The sequence below is a fragment of the Mastigoproctus giganteus genome, chromosome 7 (assembly GCF_048544385.1).
Source record: "Mastigoproctus giganteus isolate SK-2022 chromosome 7, ASM4854438v1, whole genome shotgun sequence".
NCBI lineage: Eukaryota > Metazoa > Arthropoda > Arachnida > Uropygi > Thelyphonidae > Mastigoproctus > Mastigoproctus giganteus.
This window is the reverse complement of record NC_143581.1, coordinates 19,055,168-19,073,505: the sequence shown is the minus strand read 5'-3', so window position 1 is coordinate 19,073,505 and position 18,338 is coordinate 19,055,168.

Below are 18,338 nucleotides of genomic sequence, written 5' to 3'. Positions count from 1 at the left end.
ATTCTTGACTGAGTCTTCCCAAGTCATGGTAGTATCTTAATTTATTATTTCTAAAGAGGGCGTTAACTTATATTTATAGTAAGATTGGTGTTCTTTGTTACAACCCTGGGTATCATAAAGTGTAAACAGACACTTTGCCTTATCCGAATTGCCAATTTTCACACATTAACACAAAGCCACCGACATGTGGATAAACAACTTCCATCCTGAAGACTGCAGATGGTCACTTGAAGTACAAATTGGCCCAATAACAAACGCCACCGGACTTCTTCCACTCTAACACGGTATGTTTATCTAAGCACTGCTCTATCTTTGCGTTTAATCATCCATTAAATTAAAAGGTTCTTTTAATTGGGTTATAAACGTAAGCCACCTTTATTTCCAAAGGAGAAGCCCACTGGGTACGTTTCGAGGATTGACTTTAATGTGGCCAGAGGGTTTTATTACTCCGAACTAACGATTTCAAGCGCACTGGGAGATCTGTGAGCTTACAAACACACCGTTCTGCTAGCAGTTTCCGCCTAATTTAATTAGCTAATTCGTAATTGACCCACGGGGACAGTTCAGAGCAAATTAGATTTAATTAATTGGCATATAAATTGCTGCAGAAACTTTGTGTCTACAGATGGTATGTCAACAACCAAAAAAAAAAAAAAAAAACTGTTCTACGAATAGTCAGCGAAATTGGTGTAATTTTGCGGTACAAAGTTGGCAATATTGGCATCGCAGTTACATTTCAAAATGGTCAGTGCCTTTTTCATGCAAACAGAATTCCAAGCACCAACAAGTACGCTGTAAATAAATTGCACTCTCACTTCAAACCCTTAATTTAGAGTATTTAAAAATCATGGTGATTGTTAAAGTGGTCTGCAAACAAAAAAAAAAGTTTTTTCTGAGATTTACCAGTTGTAGATTCTGCAGTCCGAGTTCCCATCGATATTAAAAGCCAACATGGTCTTCTGATCACGAATCTTGAAGCGAGAGACTAGCAGAACATCCAAGATTTTTTCTTTTAAGACATTGAAGTGCATTACTGGCAAAAGCGAAAAGAGATGTACAACACTTTCCCCGTACTCAATTTAATAAGTGGCTGTCACAAAAGAGATCACGGTTGCTATGGAGACAGTTAAAATTTATTTCGGACGCTAGATCCGAATCAAATGATGAAACTTAGCAAGAGTAAAGGGACTTTCACGTGACAAAAATACGCAGCTAGTGCATTTTGGAGTTTAGTTTAACATTTGGTCACTTTGAACGATTGTGTCTTGGAAGAGGACATGACCGGTACCATCCCACTGTTCACATCTAAAGTAGAAACCTCTAAGAACTAAGCTATATTATCATCTGGATTTGTTGCTTTGTCTAGCTTCCTCTATCCCTTTAATGATTCTCCAGTGGTGGCGCGATTCGGGAAGTGACCACTGTCGCCGTTCATGACACCATTGCAAACAATTATCCATTTTTCTTAAAATGGATAATTGTTTGCAATATCCACTTCACTTTCATAGGGGGAATCACTTGCCCCTGCATCTTTTGAGTTCCCAGTTGGCTGTAGAATCTTTGAAGAAATATCGTGGAAGGCTAATTAACCCTAAATAAACGCCAGAAAAACTTAGGACATCAGTGTCTAAGTCATACAAGATCTGGTGGAAAAATGTATCCGGGTACTCTTAGTTCAAGGCATTGCGATAAAGAATAAAGTCTTTTGACTACTTATAGACTCTCTCAAGTCCAGAAACTTATCCACCAGATATGGCTCCACATTAACTTCTGTTTCCTAGACAGAAAAACTATTGAGTAACAACCACCCTCGTACGTTCTGTGGTTGTCTTCATTTAGTGGGATGAAGAATTCAAGTTCTAGAATTGAATGTGTTAGTACGTTGATGATCCTAGAAAGTGGGAGTATTGGTTCAATATTATTGATGATTCCAGAGCATTTTGTAAATTGAGGAGCAAGAGCTGTAATTTATAAGATGGAACACCGGCCATTCAGAAAGAGTGGTGAAGTCTTGCGTGATAAACATGGAAAGAAACTGTGTTGAAAAAAAAAAAAAAAAAAAATTCTATTATAACTCTGTATAAAGAAGGATATTCCATGAGAAGTATTGGCAAAAAAAAAACTGGGCGTTTCACTATAAGTATAAACTACCCTTCGAAGATTCAAGGAGACTAGCTGTCTCATGGGGAAGTTCGAAACGATTTTGGACATCGAAGCAGATGGTTCTTTCAATTTCTTCCTAGCAGTTTAAAGGACAAACCACAACACTGATTTCTAAACGCAATTGACGACTTACTGCACTGGAAGCCCAAGTACATTCAATAGGAACTCCCTTGCAAGACTCAGTATTCAATAAGCAGGACTTTTGTCCTGTAGCGATCCGAAAACTCATTAAAACCAAAAGAAGTGTTGGCTTGGGCTACAAGCCATCAATTGGCTCAGTGGAAAAAAAAAAATAAATAAATACTGTGGATGGATGAATCCAAAGTTTTGGACTTGGCGTGTAGTTAACGATCAACTGAAGTCAAGCACTGGTGCTTCCATCATGATCTGGGGTTCATTATGTTTTTCTGGAGTGGATGGCATCGTTAGAATTAGCTTCCAACGAAACTAATTGGATTAGTTTTCAACTGGAAACTAATTCTGACAATGAATAGACTCACTGAATTAGTCTCGTTGGAAACGATTTTGGGTATTGAAGCAGATGGTTCTTTCAACTTCTTCCTACTAAACCCTTTTGATATTAAAGGGAAGATTCGACAATAATTAACGAAGGATTAGCCCGAACTATTCAATTGCTATTTCTCTCATTAAAGTTGGTATGAAACAACAAATACACTAGCTAACTAAAATAAGAGGATTTCGATTGGCAGATCAAGGTCATTTACTAGTCCCTCCCTTCTAAAACTTGTTTTGTAAAGCTACAGTTGGTTCAACCAACTATATGGGCAAAGAGAGAATACATAGAGTATATTGCGATGTATGGAGTCCTTTAATTTCCTCAATGGATTATTTCTGGAGAATGTTATCGTATCTCCTGTGATACAACTCTTCATGAAAGTATTAAGATGCATTTAGCTAGAGAGTTTTCACCGATCCAAGATTGGATTAATCTCGGTAGCCTGAGAAGTCGAAACTTATGGCATCATTAGACACTTGTGGCCTTTCAGCAACCATATGGGAAGGAGTAGAAGGTAGCCTTTGTTAAACTCCAAAAAGTCTTATAATCCATAGTATATCGGAATGAAGTATAACTGAGTTATTGGGTGGGGGATAAAGGAACAGGAGTTGAGAAAACTTTTGAATTAAAATAAACACAGATAGTAAAGTACTTCAACCAGTTTATTTACAAAAACAAATTCAACTACAAAAACACAATTGTAAAAACAAAACTGGAACAAGAGTTGGTTACTGTTATTATTCTACAATAGTCCACTGCTTTGCAATTTCAGCAATCTCTGGATGATCCTGGAAAAAGAGAAAAAGTGTTTTTAGCTTAGCAAGTCATTGCATATTTTAGAAGTTCGGGAAATCATTTGGAGAAAGTTTAAAAGCTTACATTTTTAGCCTCAACTGGAAGAAAGCCCAATTTCTTCAAGCCGTTTTTAACTCTCGTGTAAGGGCACAAGACAGCAGGATTTTTGTATACATTTGGGAGATAGCGCTGGAAGAGTTTCATGTGGAAGCTCTCCTCGTGAAAGAAAGCCTGCAAGAGAAAATGAAAGAATTAGTACCAAAAACTGAAGCAACAAGCGTCAACTACAAGATCAAGTTAATTGTAAAAACTAAGAACTTGCCTCGGATTGGACCTTCCAATAATGCTTCATCGATTGGTAGACTTTCCTGGCTATCCTCTCGATTACAACGATTGGCAGATGAAAGAGGCGGTAATTCAAACTCCTTTCGCCTTTCTGTACGTCTTCTTGAGCTGCAGGAAGGAGAAAATAAAGTTCAATTATCGCCGAATAACATTCGGAAAAAGATTCTTTACAATTGCAAGATCTGAAACACTTACGTTCAACAGATGGCAGCCAATGGTCCACTTTTGTTTCAATTGAAGTTAAAGATTCCTCTACAACTTCAAGCACTTTCTTTCCCTGTGGAGTACCCAGGACTAGTACTTCGATAAAGATTACACCATACACCAGCTAGGCCAAGTAAAAACCAACAGTTAAATTTAAGGGTTGACATCTGTAGCGAGATTACTACAATGAATCTTTAAAGAGTCATTATCATGTTAAGTAGTTATTCTTACCTTAAGATAAATCCTAAGGATGAAGTCACCAATTTTCTGAACGGTTGAGAAAATCGAGCGGTCTATGGGTTCAACTGGAAATAGAATTACGATTTTAAGAACCGATCCAAAATGCTAAGTAAATGATTAAGGTTAAATCAGAATCATTTAATAGGCAACTTACCATATGGCTTTATCTTTTCGAGTCCTTGTTGCATCACAGGACTGGAAAGAGCTTCCAGTGTTATTAGTAGCCAACGGAAAATCTTGTTGGAGTCTTTTAAGCCCGAATAAATCCAGAAAATTGTATTAAAGATGGAAACTGCTACTGGTAAGTTAACAACTCCATGCAAGAATGGAAATCGAGCGCTATCAACCGATATAGGTTTGGAGACCTTTTCTTCAGTCCCAGGCGATTCTTCATCTCTCGCTGGTTGAATTTTCTCTTCTGTAGGTTCCTCTACCTTTTGCTGAATTGATTCCACTGCGGGTTCCTCTACCTTTTGCTGAGTGGATTCCACTGAATTCTCTTGCACTGCTTCCATTTTTTCAGTAGAGTCTACTACTTTCTCTTGGGTGGGTGCAGCAACTTTTACCTTCTCCATGGCGATATTGGAAATTAAAGTTATATCCTATAGGAGAGGGAATTTTAATTAGGAAATTAATTCTCAATTTAAAAAAGTGTAGACAAAATAGAAACTTGTGGCAACAATTACGAAATAATATAGGGTTCGGCCCCTAGTTGCTTTTATCATAGGCTTGTATTCTACGTGGAATAGATGCCAATGAATCTTGATCTTAAGAGGGTAAACTGGTACATTCCTCATGGAATGATCCAAGTGAGAAAGGTAAACTAAAGATGACCAGTTAGTCTCACTTTCCATACCTAGCGTTTAAGTCTGGTGATTTCGCAGGTCATGCAGAATGACTAGCCTCAGTTTCGTGGTCCACACAGATTGGACAGGTGTGTATTGAAGCAATACACATTTTGCAATTCTGATTGCATCCGAAATTGTCACTAAATATCTATCAAAGCATTTAGTGGCAGTAATTCGCCCGTTCACTGTGATAAACGGAGACCTAAAAAACACCAAAATATGTATCCAAACCAATGTCTTCTGTTTGAGGCTTTGCACAAACAGCCAGGATGAATGCTGCTTCCTCTGAAGATGCTTTATCTAGTGTCCTTACACCCTCTTACTAGCAATAGTCAATGAATGGCTAGTGCCAAAAACTTTCCCTTTATGAAGGTGTCGCTAGAAACTGGCATTTTGGTTCTCCAGTCATTTGAAGTAGTCGTTTTGTGGCTAAACTCGTGTCAGACTGTCTCTTGCAGTCAACTTCGATTTCCTACCACAATCCGTCCAGATTATTTAATGAACGCAGATCACTTTGGTACAGAACATCTGTATACGTTAAACAAAGTAGTAGTTTGAGTCACTGATGCCCCTACTAAAGGTGCACCAACAATGACCCTTCGGAATTCAGACAGATCATTCATTTTCTTATCGCCCCTAAATGAAGAGCAGGGGTTGTCGTAGTCCCCTTACAGTACTTGGAAGTAGAGATAGTCATAGCATATTTAGAATATACGTCATACATCCATTACAAAAACAAAACTGAACTTTTATAGCAGTTTCCATTATTTTGTCCACCCCCGTATTTCTAAGAAATAGTCCAAACTTCACTGTACTCGTTTGTTCATTCTGAACTGCACCATATCCACTTAGTTCTATGAACTAGAATATGTTGGCAGACTAAGTATTTGAGGTATTCTTCAGAAATTCAACTTAGTCCCAACGAAGTCAGTTAATGGACTTATAAAGACGTCTTAAGTTTAAGAAACTAAAATCGGACTCTTAACAATGATAAAAAAAGAAGTACCATCTTTGATATTTCAATCGGGAAGCTTGAACCTAGTAGCAGTATCCTTGCTGATAAGTATTGCTAATGGGTTTTAATCGACAGTAACCTCAACCGAAAATTTCGTTTAGAACTTCTAAATAGCATTCATAGTTCATTAATTAAACCCCTAAAGTTAGTAACAACACTTAAACTTCTCACTTACCAGAGGACTACCAGTAACACTAAATCCACCCAAAATCCAACTTAATATAGTCAACTTGTTGCTGAAGAGTGATGACGTCTTGGATACGTCGACCAATAGCAGAAATTGTTGACAATCTCTTACGTTGGACATGCAAATGTCATGACTGAGGAATCCAAACGAAGGGGTTTTAGGTTAAAAAAGAGGGGACGCTTAGAATTAAGTACGTGCGCATTAAAAGAAGGACCTGATTATTAATAAGATGGAATTGTGGTTATTCTAAAACCCCTCGCAAAGATTCCAGGATAATCAATAAACAACCGGATGGGAAAAAAACATTTTTTTATTGGAGTTTGTGTTTTAAATCCTTATGGAACGCCTTCCAACGATAATTGGTTGTGAATTGCAGTGGGGGTGGCAATTCTAGAAATTCCCACAGAGATAATGGAAGCGAATTTTAATCCGAAAACATGAAATATGTCGATGACACACGCACAGTATGAATAATGATATTTGGGTAATGGACTGGTTTGTGTCATAAATCTCATCAAGTATGTAATCATTACCAGATGGCACCACTGTGTCAACCTATATTGATTATAATGTCGCTTTCTCTTTCAAGAAGGACTCAAATTACTTTGGGTGTATTTTTTTTTTAGATTTTACTCGAGAATTTTTAACCATGTTTATAAACTGAAAAATTATTTTTAATCTGAAATGCTCAGAATGAACCATTTAAAGATTTTTAAATTAACGTTTTTTGGGGGAGGGACTTTTTTAACCAACTGTGTTACCCACGAGGGCGTCAGTGGTGCTCTTCTCTGCAGAAGAGTACAGCCACGTAGGCTCAAAGCAGTCCAGGGCGCCCAAACTGCTCAATACCCAAACACGTGTACTTCGCGTTGTATATATTTGTTTTATTATTTTATCTTGTGGGTATGCAGCTCAGTTTAAGTAGCTTTGGCATAAACGACGGCCCTCTTGGGATTGAGGGCCCTTTTATACTCAAATGATGATGGCTTGTGCAAAAAGATATTGAGAGCTGATTTCGATAAATGTAAACATAAGATCAAGCCCATTAGGTCTTGGGGTGGATTGGATGGGGCAGCTGGACTAATACCTACATGGGAAGAGATACACGTAAACAGGACCAAGGTGTGGTGCCCACTCCACACGGGGGAATGTCGCCCCTCTGTGGTAATACTAGGTGGTAGATGACTCTTAATCAACTGGAGTAATACCGGGACAAATCAACCCGTTGAATCAAGCCGGCCGCTAGATCTTCAACTGGACAGAATCTATTGGTAACTCTATAGGAGGCTTCCGGACCAGTTAGTGTATATACATTCCACCGTACAATGTCTTCCTTTATATAAACCTTGGTTTTCCAATAAATATGCTAAGGCTGTTCAAGATAAGAATGTTGCACATCGCCACTGGATTTTTTCCAAATCTCTAGCTTCATTTTCTGCCTAAACCAAAGCTCTCAACAATTGTAAAGCAGTTGTTAATCAGTCCAAACTAGATTTTGAACAGGCTAAGTGTAGAAAACTTGCTTTTTGTCCAAACGGTATTCGAGCATTCTGGTCTCCTGCTAAAGCTATTGTCTCAACTTCGGCCATCTGTATTCCCACCTATATCAAAACCAGGTGGTTCTATTGCCATTTCAGCCAAAGTTAAAGCTAACCTGCCAGCATCTTCCTACTCGTGTAATGATGATCTTGGTAAATCACGTCCCCCATTCCCAGTACACTCCATTCAATACCTCCTGTGGTCTTCGGTCAAAATGGACCTCGTAGGGTAGCACAGTTCATAAGATCGCTGTCCTCCCCGCACCATGCGGAAAAGACCTTAGTTCGAATCTCGTAAATGATAGGAGGAATTTTTATTGGCTTTTTTCACAACGTGGCAGCGTTAGTCTGTCTCAAGCAAGGGTGGCATGGTTTTCCCCCCTGAAACTCGGGTTTTTCGTCCAGTAGAACAGAAATCGATCTCAGAGCACATGCAATTTGCAAACAATATACACGGAGCAATATGATCTTAATCACCGATGCTCCTAAAATCCAATAACAACAATAGCTGTAAAAAGGTTGTCGGAAGCATTTTGAACAATCTCGATGCTAAAAAAGCTCCAGACCCTGATGAAATTTCTCCACTTGTTCTCAAAATCTGTGCTCCTGGGCTTACTCGTCTTCTCTGTCGCTTTTTATCACTTTCTTATTCCAAAGGTATTTTTCCTTCTGCTTGGAAATTTGCTCACATCCAGCCAGTTCCTAAAAAGGGTGACAAATCCTTCCCACCCAATTATCGTCCCATTGTATTTAATTTTACTATTTCTAAAACAATGGAGAAATCAATTAACTGCTAATTCTTGAAAATTTCCATCTCTTCAGCGATCGCCAATATGAACTCCGTCAGTGTGGATTCATTGGGGATATTTCGGTTTATGTTACCCATCTATGGACAGTATAAATGGAAAAGTTTTGTGAAATTCAAGCAGTTGCTCTTGACATTTCAAAGGCTTTTGATTCGTGTTTGGCATAAAGGTCTTCTAAATAAACTTCCATCTTATAGTTTGCCAACTGGGTATCCAGATGGCAACCATATGGGTATCCAGTTTTCTCTCTGACCGCTCACTGTGGGTGATGGTTAATGGCTCTCTGTCTTCTAACTTCTCCACTAATGTTGGTGTTCCCCAAGGTTCAGTTCTTTCTCCCCCTCTTTTCATCTTGTATATTAATTACCTTTTATCATTGATCAGAAATCCTAACCATCGTTTTGCTGATGATAACACATTGCGTTCCACCTTCCAGTTTGAGAAACCTTGTTTTGCACAAACAGCTTCATGTTCCCGAATATCCATTACCAATTCCTTAAATACTGATCACCAGGTAATTCTCCAGTTGGCCAAAGGTAACTTAGTTATCTTTTTTGGGGGATTACCCTAACTTCTGATCTCTCATGACATAAGCACATCACAAACGTTGCTTCCTTTGAATCTAAAAAAACTGGGGTTTCCTTTTGGTCTCGACGTTACTTTTCTTCCAAACAGCTGTTCATTCTGTACAAATCAGAAATCAGACCTACCATGTAATATTGTTCTCACATCCGGGGCGCTGCCCCTGAAACCACTCTCAGGCTTATAGAATCCGTTCAAAAGAGGGCAGTTAGGTTAATTAATGACCCATCTCTAACAAAGTCTCTCCACTCTGTGTCTCATTGATGGTCTGTTTCTGCTCCATGATTTTTCTATAGATTCTTCCATGGGCACTGCTCTTCTGAATTGACTTCTATAATTAATAGACAGTGATTCTGACTTACAGGTCACGAGCTCATTGGTTGTTAGTGGGCACAAGACTGTGTGAAGTTTTGAGGAATGCCGGTTTGAAGTGGGGCTACTGCACCTGTTTGTGTTGGTAGTGGAAATTGACTGCAATGGAGCGGTGTGTTCACCTCCAAATACAGTTTGAAGGGAGGGAAATGACCAGGAATTTCTAACAGAAATGGTCTCATCTGATTATTAGTTGAAAAGACAAACGGATCAGCGACATAAAAAAGAATGCCATCTGTTTATGACTGATGGATTCCGATGAGGACTCATGAAGTCAGACGCTCCTTAGGGAGTTGTCTGTCAATACAGTCCTCCAGGCAGGGTTACTTTCCACTGCTTTTCTGCAGTTCGATCCTTATTGCAAACCTCTGAAATTCTGGACGAAAAACCCTGTTTTTCGCCCAGAACCTTGTTGTCTGTAGCTTGTTGCCAGGGACGAAACTTGCCTCATACTTCATTGCACAAATACACTGCTCTAGTATTAATATCCGGACACCTGCCTTTAGACAAAAAAAGAGAGCTTTTATTGTATCATTTAATATTTTGTGCTGAAACCTTTTGACCTTTTGTTTTTATGATGGCCTTCAATCTTCGCGGCATACTCTCAACCAGCTTTTTATAAATGTCAGGTGATAATATTCCTCCACTCGGCCACTCTTTAACGCAGCCACCAGTTCGGCCTTGTTCTTTGGGCGATCTTGACGTGCACGTACTCGACGATCCAATACATCCGAAAGATGCTCGATGGGGTTCAGATCACCACTCTGGGCTGGCCAATACAACTTTTCCACACTCATGTCCTCAAACCACTCTGTTACGACCCGAGTACTATGGTATGGCAAGTTGTCTTACGGATACAGGTATGGGTCCTCTTCCGAAGTATTGCCATAATTTTGGAAGTGCATAATTGTCCAGGCTGTCCTGGTATTGCACAACATTAATGGTTTTGTCAATAACGAGTAATGGGGTCAAGCCAAACCATGAAAGGAGCCGCATACCATGACACTGCGTCCAGCAAACTTCATTGTTGGGAGGATTCAATCAGGAAGAAACTGTTCCCCTGGCATTCGCCACATTTAGGAACGGCCATCAGACTGGTAGAGTGCGAACCTGGACTCTTCTGTCCATAAGACTGTTTTCCACTGCTCTACAATCCAGTCTCCTTACATGTTAATCGGCATGTAACATTTGTTGAGGTGATAAATGGCCTGTGAATAGCTGCATGACCATTGTAACCAATATCATGGCGTGGCCTTCGCATTGTACTAATGCTGAAATTAGTCCCAATACTCTCATAAAGGGCTTGTGTGACTTGAGACAATGGCAAATGATGATTTGCGTGCACAGTTCTTCGCAGAATCCTCTTGTCCCGTTCTGTTATTTTACGGAGTTTACCAGGCAGTTTTTTGGCAGATTCAGTCCCATTCCTCTGCCATTTGCATATGACGTCACTAGCCGTTGACCTAGGGATCCCCGGAGTGACCGCGATGTCTCGTACAGAACTCTTCCTTATGTGGCATCCGACTATCATTCCACGTTGGAAGTCTGTTGATTCTGTTGAACGTGTCATCTTGCATGCCCACTTTTGCAATTGTCTGTTCGAAGCCCAGTGTGCATATTTATAGCAGGGTCTGTGACGGGTTGCATGCATAGGACCTGTTTGCCAATGCATGCAGGGGTGTCCGGATATTAATGGTATGGCAGTGTATATGTGACTTTAGTTCCAATCCCAATTATGTCCGTTTCCACTTACAATCTTCCAGTCTTCGCATATTTTTTCTGACAGAAACTCAATTAGCAGTTGCTTCAATGATTACTCATCTCAGGTACCCTAATGATTCACTCTATGAACTTTTCTGCTTCACAGGTGCTACCTGTGCATATATCTACAATGATGGTCCTTGTAAAAGACTTTCTCCTCCGGTGTCAAATCTCTCTTGACTCCATTCTGCCAAATTCCTCATCGTTCTTCCAACTCCACCAGTCAACTGGAACTTTTTTAACTTCTTTTTCTCAGCAACTCAACTTTCTCCGCTCTAATGATTGACTGATTGTTTTAGGGTTTAAGCGCATTTGCAACTTAGGCCATGTTACACAGTATATAATATCAGCAAATTCGTGTGTTCTGTGGTCGATTTGCTGTTTGCTGGACGAAAAACCATGCATGAGACGAAGACAGTAATTATACATACTGTATTACACACGAGAGCCTCCAGAGTAATTTGCCACGGACCCACATGGACAAGATCCTGAGATTTTTTGCGGTTACTAATCGCCTTAGACGACTTGTTCATTCACCAACCAGAATAACAAACAGTCCAAATCATTGACGGGATTTGAACTAGGGCCTTTTCCACCCGGTGTGGGAGTGACGGTGACGATGGCATTGAGCTATCCGCGCAGACAAATCCCATCGTAGAAGGCAATCGTAAAACCACACTGTCCAGGTATGGAGACTCACCTAAAAAACGACATCGATCTTCTTGAAAGGATCCACAGATGTCACCAAGGGAAACTCGTTTGATGAGATATGCAAAAGAACAACTGTATGGGTAAGGATTTCAAATATGGGAGCTGTGGACCTTGGAAACTAACACCTTAGAGGAAGCTTGACTCCCAGAGGTGAAAGTAAAATGAATGGGTGAAATTTTCACTGTTATAAACGATTTTAGAAATAGCGACCCTAAATTCAAATTGCTGAGGAAGTGATTTCGACTGAAGTGAGGGAAGAATTCTTTTATCCAGCGAGTTGGTGGTGGTTCCCTACTTGAGGCCTTTGTAGCCGAGTGGTCAGGAGGGGGAATGCAGTAGCACACGCTTCTTGAATAGACCGGGATTCAAGCCCTGACTGCTAAATAAGGTCGATCTGCCAACCCACACTGGACCAGTGTGGAGATTATGGTCCATTTCCCTCAACATGAATTGTTGAGGAGGCTTCCATCCTGCAGTGGGTTGAAAATGGCTACAGCTTACCTTACCTTTAGCTTGCCCTACACGAGGAGAGAAATTAATATTTATTTTCTGTTTTCGTTTTTATATATTTATTTTTTATTATTAAATTTGAAATATGTTTTTGTTTTTCTTTCTTCAAAACAACTACTTTGTACAAATCTCAAATACCCGCTGCCATTGAATATTGTTCCCACATCCTGGCTGCTGTCCCGCTAAAACTCTCGCGGGCTTTTAGTGTGTATTCAAAAGAGGGCAGTTTGGTTAATTAATGACCCTTCAACTACAGATCTCTCCACTCTGTGCTTCAGAGACATTCAGTTTCTCCTGCATGCCTTTTCTATAGATACTTCCATGGGCATTGTCCTTCTGAATTGGCTTCTCTAAATTCCCCTATACTTTTCCAAAGGAGTCCGAAGTCGTCTTGCAAGCAGTTCGCATCCTTTCATTGTCCAGCTAGAAACTGGATTCGAACGTTTTTCCTTCCTTATTTATCCTCTCTGTTCTATGGAGCAAGCTTCCTTTGCAAGTACTTCCCTAAAATTACAATCTGCTGAAATGCAAGAAAACATCTACACTGCCCTACCATTAATATCCGGACACCTGCCTTTAGACAAAAAAAGAGCTTTTATTGTGTCATTTAATATTTTGTGCTGAAACCATTTGCTTTTATGACAGCCTTCAATCTTCGTGGCAAACTCTCAACCAGCTTTTTATAAATGTCAGGTGATGTGTTCCTCCACTCGGCCTTTAAGTCAACCACGAGTTCGGCTTTGTCCTTTGGGCGATCTCAACGTGCACGTACCCGACGATCCAATCCATCCCCAAATGCTCGATAGGATTCAGATCACTCTGGGCTGGCCAATCAAACATTTCCACACCAATGTCCTCAAACCACTCTGTTACGACCCGACCAGTATGGCATGGCACGTTGTCTTGCTGATTCAGGTATGGGCCTTCCTCGAAGTATTGCCATAATGTTGGAAATGGATAATTGTCGAGGTTGTCCTGGTATTGCACAGCATTCATGGTTTTGTCGATAACGACTAATGGGCCCAAGCCAAACCACGAAAGGAGCCCCATACTATGACATTGCCTCCACCAAACTTCATTGTTGGGAGGATACAATCGGGAAGGATCTGTTCCCCTGACATTCGCCACACCCAGGAACTGCCATCAGACTTGTAGAGTGCGAACTTCGACTCGTCTGTCCATAATCTGCAATTCACCTACAAGAGCTTAAGGAAAGGGGGAGCGTGAAGCATTATGAATTTTCATTGAACAATGTGTTCCACCTTTCTGATCTGGTGGAATTAAAGATGGTTTTATTATGGTAGTATAGGGCCATCTGACACATGTATCAGACAACTCGGTACTCCCAACAAGGCCCCAGTGGATAACACAGTTGGTAAGATTGCCGTCCTCCCCACACCGGCTGGAAAAGACCTGAGTTCGAGTGACGTCGATGACGTAAGGAATTTTTATGGGACTTTTTCACAACGTGGTTTTGTTAGTCGCTCTGAGGCGAGTATAGAATGGTTTTGCTCCCGGAAACTCGGGTTTTTCATCCAGAAAACAGAAAATCGACCTCTAAACACACAATTTACAAACATTAAACAATATGGCTTTAGTCTCTAATGCTCCTAAAACCCCACGACAACAACAACAACAACAACACCCAACAAGCTGTCCAATCTGCGTTCGCTGTACCACATTCAAAAGATTCATTGGTTCTTTAATGCGTTTTTAATGGAGACGAAAATAATGCAAAACGACTGCCATCTCTTAAGGAATTATTCTACTACTCAATTATCATAATTTGTTTTAAATAGGAAACGGAAATCGCGCTATCGTTTGGTCCAATTTAGTATTAAAAAAAAAAAACTTTGGAGATTAAATTGTAAAACATTTCCATCTCCATTTTACTCAAAATAAATTGCAAAAAAATTCCATAGCCAGGCTTAGACCAACTTAGAAATAACTCCAGTCTCAATGTAATTACTAAAAAATTTGCATAATGTATGAACACTTCGAAATCCCCAAATCAGATCCCCGAATTGAAAAGGCCCACTTGGAGTACATTCACAGCCTTATACGAGGGCATTGATCGTCCATGAAGAGCGATGTAATACTAGTTTAGTATCGTTTTACTAATGTCATTTGTGGGTAAACTGCATTGTATGGGGACACAACAAAACATCACGTGACGTGCTTCGAGGCGGATATAACGATTGATTAGCTTTCACGCTTCGCAATTCGTGCCCCGAAAGCGTAATCGCGACAAGCGAAAACTTTCAAATTACAACCACAACATCATCGATTGAATTGGTAATGGAATGTAGTTTTGTTCAGAGGTTTTCTTTAAGTGCGAAAATATATTTATTCATTTCCGGCCATACTGGAGTGTTTGGCTAACTTTTTTGGCACCGTGCCAGCTTTTTGTTGCTTCCATTTTGTAATGTTCAAGTAAAATAATCGATTATTCACGCCAGATTTATGTTTTTCCAAATCCACTATCTTTTTATTTATGTACAAAATATATTTTTTCGATAGTAAGAGAGTTTTTTTAGGTTTATCCTTTCTCTGGAGATCTCTGACTTTCTCTTATCGGGTTTAAAGAAGCAGGTCTTGAATAATTTAGTGGCTGAAGGAATTTTCTGAAAATAAATGTTAGAGGTCGCTGATTGAAAAGTTGATTTCAAACAACGCCCTCTCAGTATATCTGAAAATTCTAAATATAAAGGACGTTATTAATAATTAATAAATAAATTATTTTATTTATATTTTTTATTGAATTTATTATTTTATTAAATAAATAATTTATTCATTTATTCATATGAAATATATATAAAATAAATATAAAAATTAGAGGGGAAAAAAACGGAAAAAGAGCAAACAAATAAATAACAAAGACAGAAAAGGAAAATGAAGTTAATTCTCCTCTTCTGTCTTTGTTATTTATTTGTTTCTTTTCTATTTTTCCGCTTTCTCTCTCTCTAATTTGTATTTCTTTTATAGTTTGCACGATGTGCTGTTGGATATTGCTTTATGCAGCCATTTACGTTGGTGGTTATCTATTCTCTTTATTTATTTATTTCTTTTTCCTAATTTTTTTTATTATTAACTTATACACTGAGTGATCACTGAATTACGACCACCCCTATGAAAACTGGATGCGACCCGTTGACCACGTGAGGTACGAGAGTGCACAGTTAGTCGACCTACGTAGCATAGATAAGGTGTCAGGGGTTCAGTAGGTAGTAAAATTCCGAGCGCGATGGGTAAAAGGATTTATCGGACTTTGATGAAGGACAGATTGTGGGAGCTCGACGAGCTGGTGCCTCGATTTTCCAAACGACTGAACTGGTGGGGTGATCGAGAGCAGCCGTAGTTAAAGTGTACCACGACTGGCGTCAAAATGGTCAAACAACGACCCCACGGCAAAACTGCAAAGGTCAGCGAAAGGTTGATGTTAGAGGTGAGCGTTCGGTCAGACGACTCATAGAGGCGCAGCACTGTTGAAGAGTTCACTACCCAGTACAACATGGGCCAGCCCGGAACAATATCTGGCAGGACCATGCTTCGCACATATAGGCTATACCAGCAGACGACCCCTACGGCATTCTCTCCTAACCAAGGTTCATCGGCGTAAAAGACTCGCCTGGATGTTAGAAGACTAGAAGAAGGTGTGCTGGTCGGATGAGTCACGTTATTTATTCCACGCCGTGGATGGTCGTGTACGGATTTGACGTCAACAACATGAGGCTCTTCATTCATCCATCATGCATGGTATCAAAAGTGAAGGCCGGTGGAGGCGGTTGTATGGTGCGGGGGCATGTTTCACTGGCAGGAACTTGGACCCATGGTGCATGTGGAACAACGTATCAGTGATCTCCGCTATCGTCAACTGCTCGCTGACTGTGTACACCCCGCTATGTTACACTTTTTTCCCGAATGGCGATGGTGTTTTCCAAGATGACAATGCGGCGAGCCATTGCGCACTTGTTGTGCAAGAATAGTTTGAGGAACACAGTTCTGACTTCCAGCATATCGATTGGCCTCCGAACTCCGCCGATATCAATCCCATAGAGCACTTGTGGGACACTATGGAAAGGCATATCAGGCGTCTGGAGACACCAATCACTTCCATGCTGACCGCATTACACACAGCTTGGTTGGCCATCAATGCAACATCTTGTTGAATCAATGCCACGTCGGATAGCTGCTGTACTGAGGGCAAAAGGAAGACCTACGAAGTATTAGGTAGGTGGTCATAATTCAGTGATCACTCAGAGTATATATTCAAGTATTCTTGAGTTGTTGGGGTTTCTCCCATTAGCTGCTATTATTCATCTTATGTTGAAGCTTGCGCCAAAACCGGCCATTTGTATGTAGTGTATTGTATATTAATTTATTTACTTAGTATAAATGTTTTTTTTACTTGGTCTTTAATCAGGAAGCTCAGGCGACCTGACAGAAACCAGCCAGAGAATAATTGACCTGGCTACCTCCTAGTGGTGTATGTGTGGGGGCAACATGGGTTTTATTTAGGGAGGGAAGTTATCAGGTTATCAGGGTAATTATCAGGGAGGAAAGAGAAGGTAAAGAGGGAGGGAGGGTCAGACAGAGGGACTCACCATAGAAATAGGAAACAAGAATTGAAATAAATAAAAAAAAGACAGGAGGAGAGTGGTGGAATTCATCTTCCAGGAAGAGATTAGTCAGTCTGAAAGTATCCCAACATCTGCTGATCCTGAATACAAAATTCAGGATCAGCAAATGTTGAAATTCTTCCCCAATATTATCATCAGCAGCGCCCAATACAGGATGAGAAGATATAATGACATCCCGCCGAGAGCCCTATCTTCATGAAAGAGAACACCCGGAACCGAAGACAAGAGTTAAGTCTCTTCTATGTAAAATCTCGCCTCACAATCGGAGGTTTCAATTAAATCTAGAAAATTTCCTCAGCACAAATTCAAATTCAACTCCAACGCCACCATGAACTCAATGATAAAACCAGCAACTGCGCCCAAACAAAATCAATAGGTGCAACCACATCAGGCTGATAGTCTTATCCTTCCACTAAGTACAAGCTTGTTCCAGGAATTGAAGTACTCTATATTCTGTCCTTCCCTTACAATCGATGGTACTAATAAGATCCAGAAATATCGCCTATACTATTTGAAGTTCTATATCCACCTTGAGAAAATTCCAAGCTCACGTTGAACAGTAAAACCTCCAGGAGATTTACCATCCAACGAGAGAAGATCCCGTCGAAATCCAGGGAACTTGGAGAAGCACAAAGTGAAGCACTATAAATAAATAAATAAATATATATATATATATGTGCAAAAATATTAAGACAAGCTAAACCTTTGTTTACTATACTCGGAAAGCAGAACAAAATCTCTATAGACAAACAAAAATGTTTAATAATTAGTCTAATGTAAGTTTAACCCACATAAATTACCAAAATACTCGGGAACTTTTAGACCCGGGCACATAATAAAAGGCAAAGGAACACAAAAATTAAAACAAACAAAAAAAAATTATGGCCAGTGTATATATGAGTATTAGTTGAATTATTCCGTGAGGGCGGTATTATTATATAAATCCCTAAATTAAATCCCTCGCAAACTTTAACGTTTTCAAACAACTAGAGAGCATTGTTTACATTTCACCAGATGGCGCTCCACTCGCAAACTTATTAATGAAACTAAAGTGCACTTTTCTACACTTTTAATCTGTATAGACGCTATTCGGACACGTTTGTT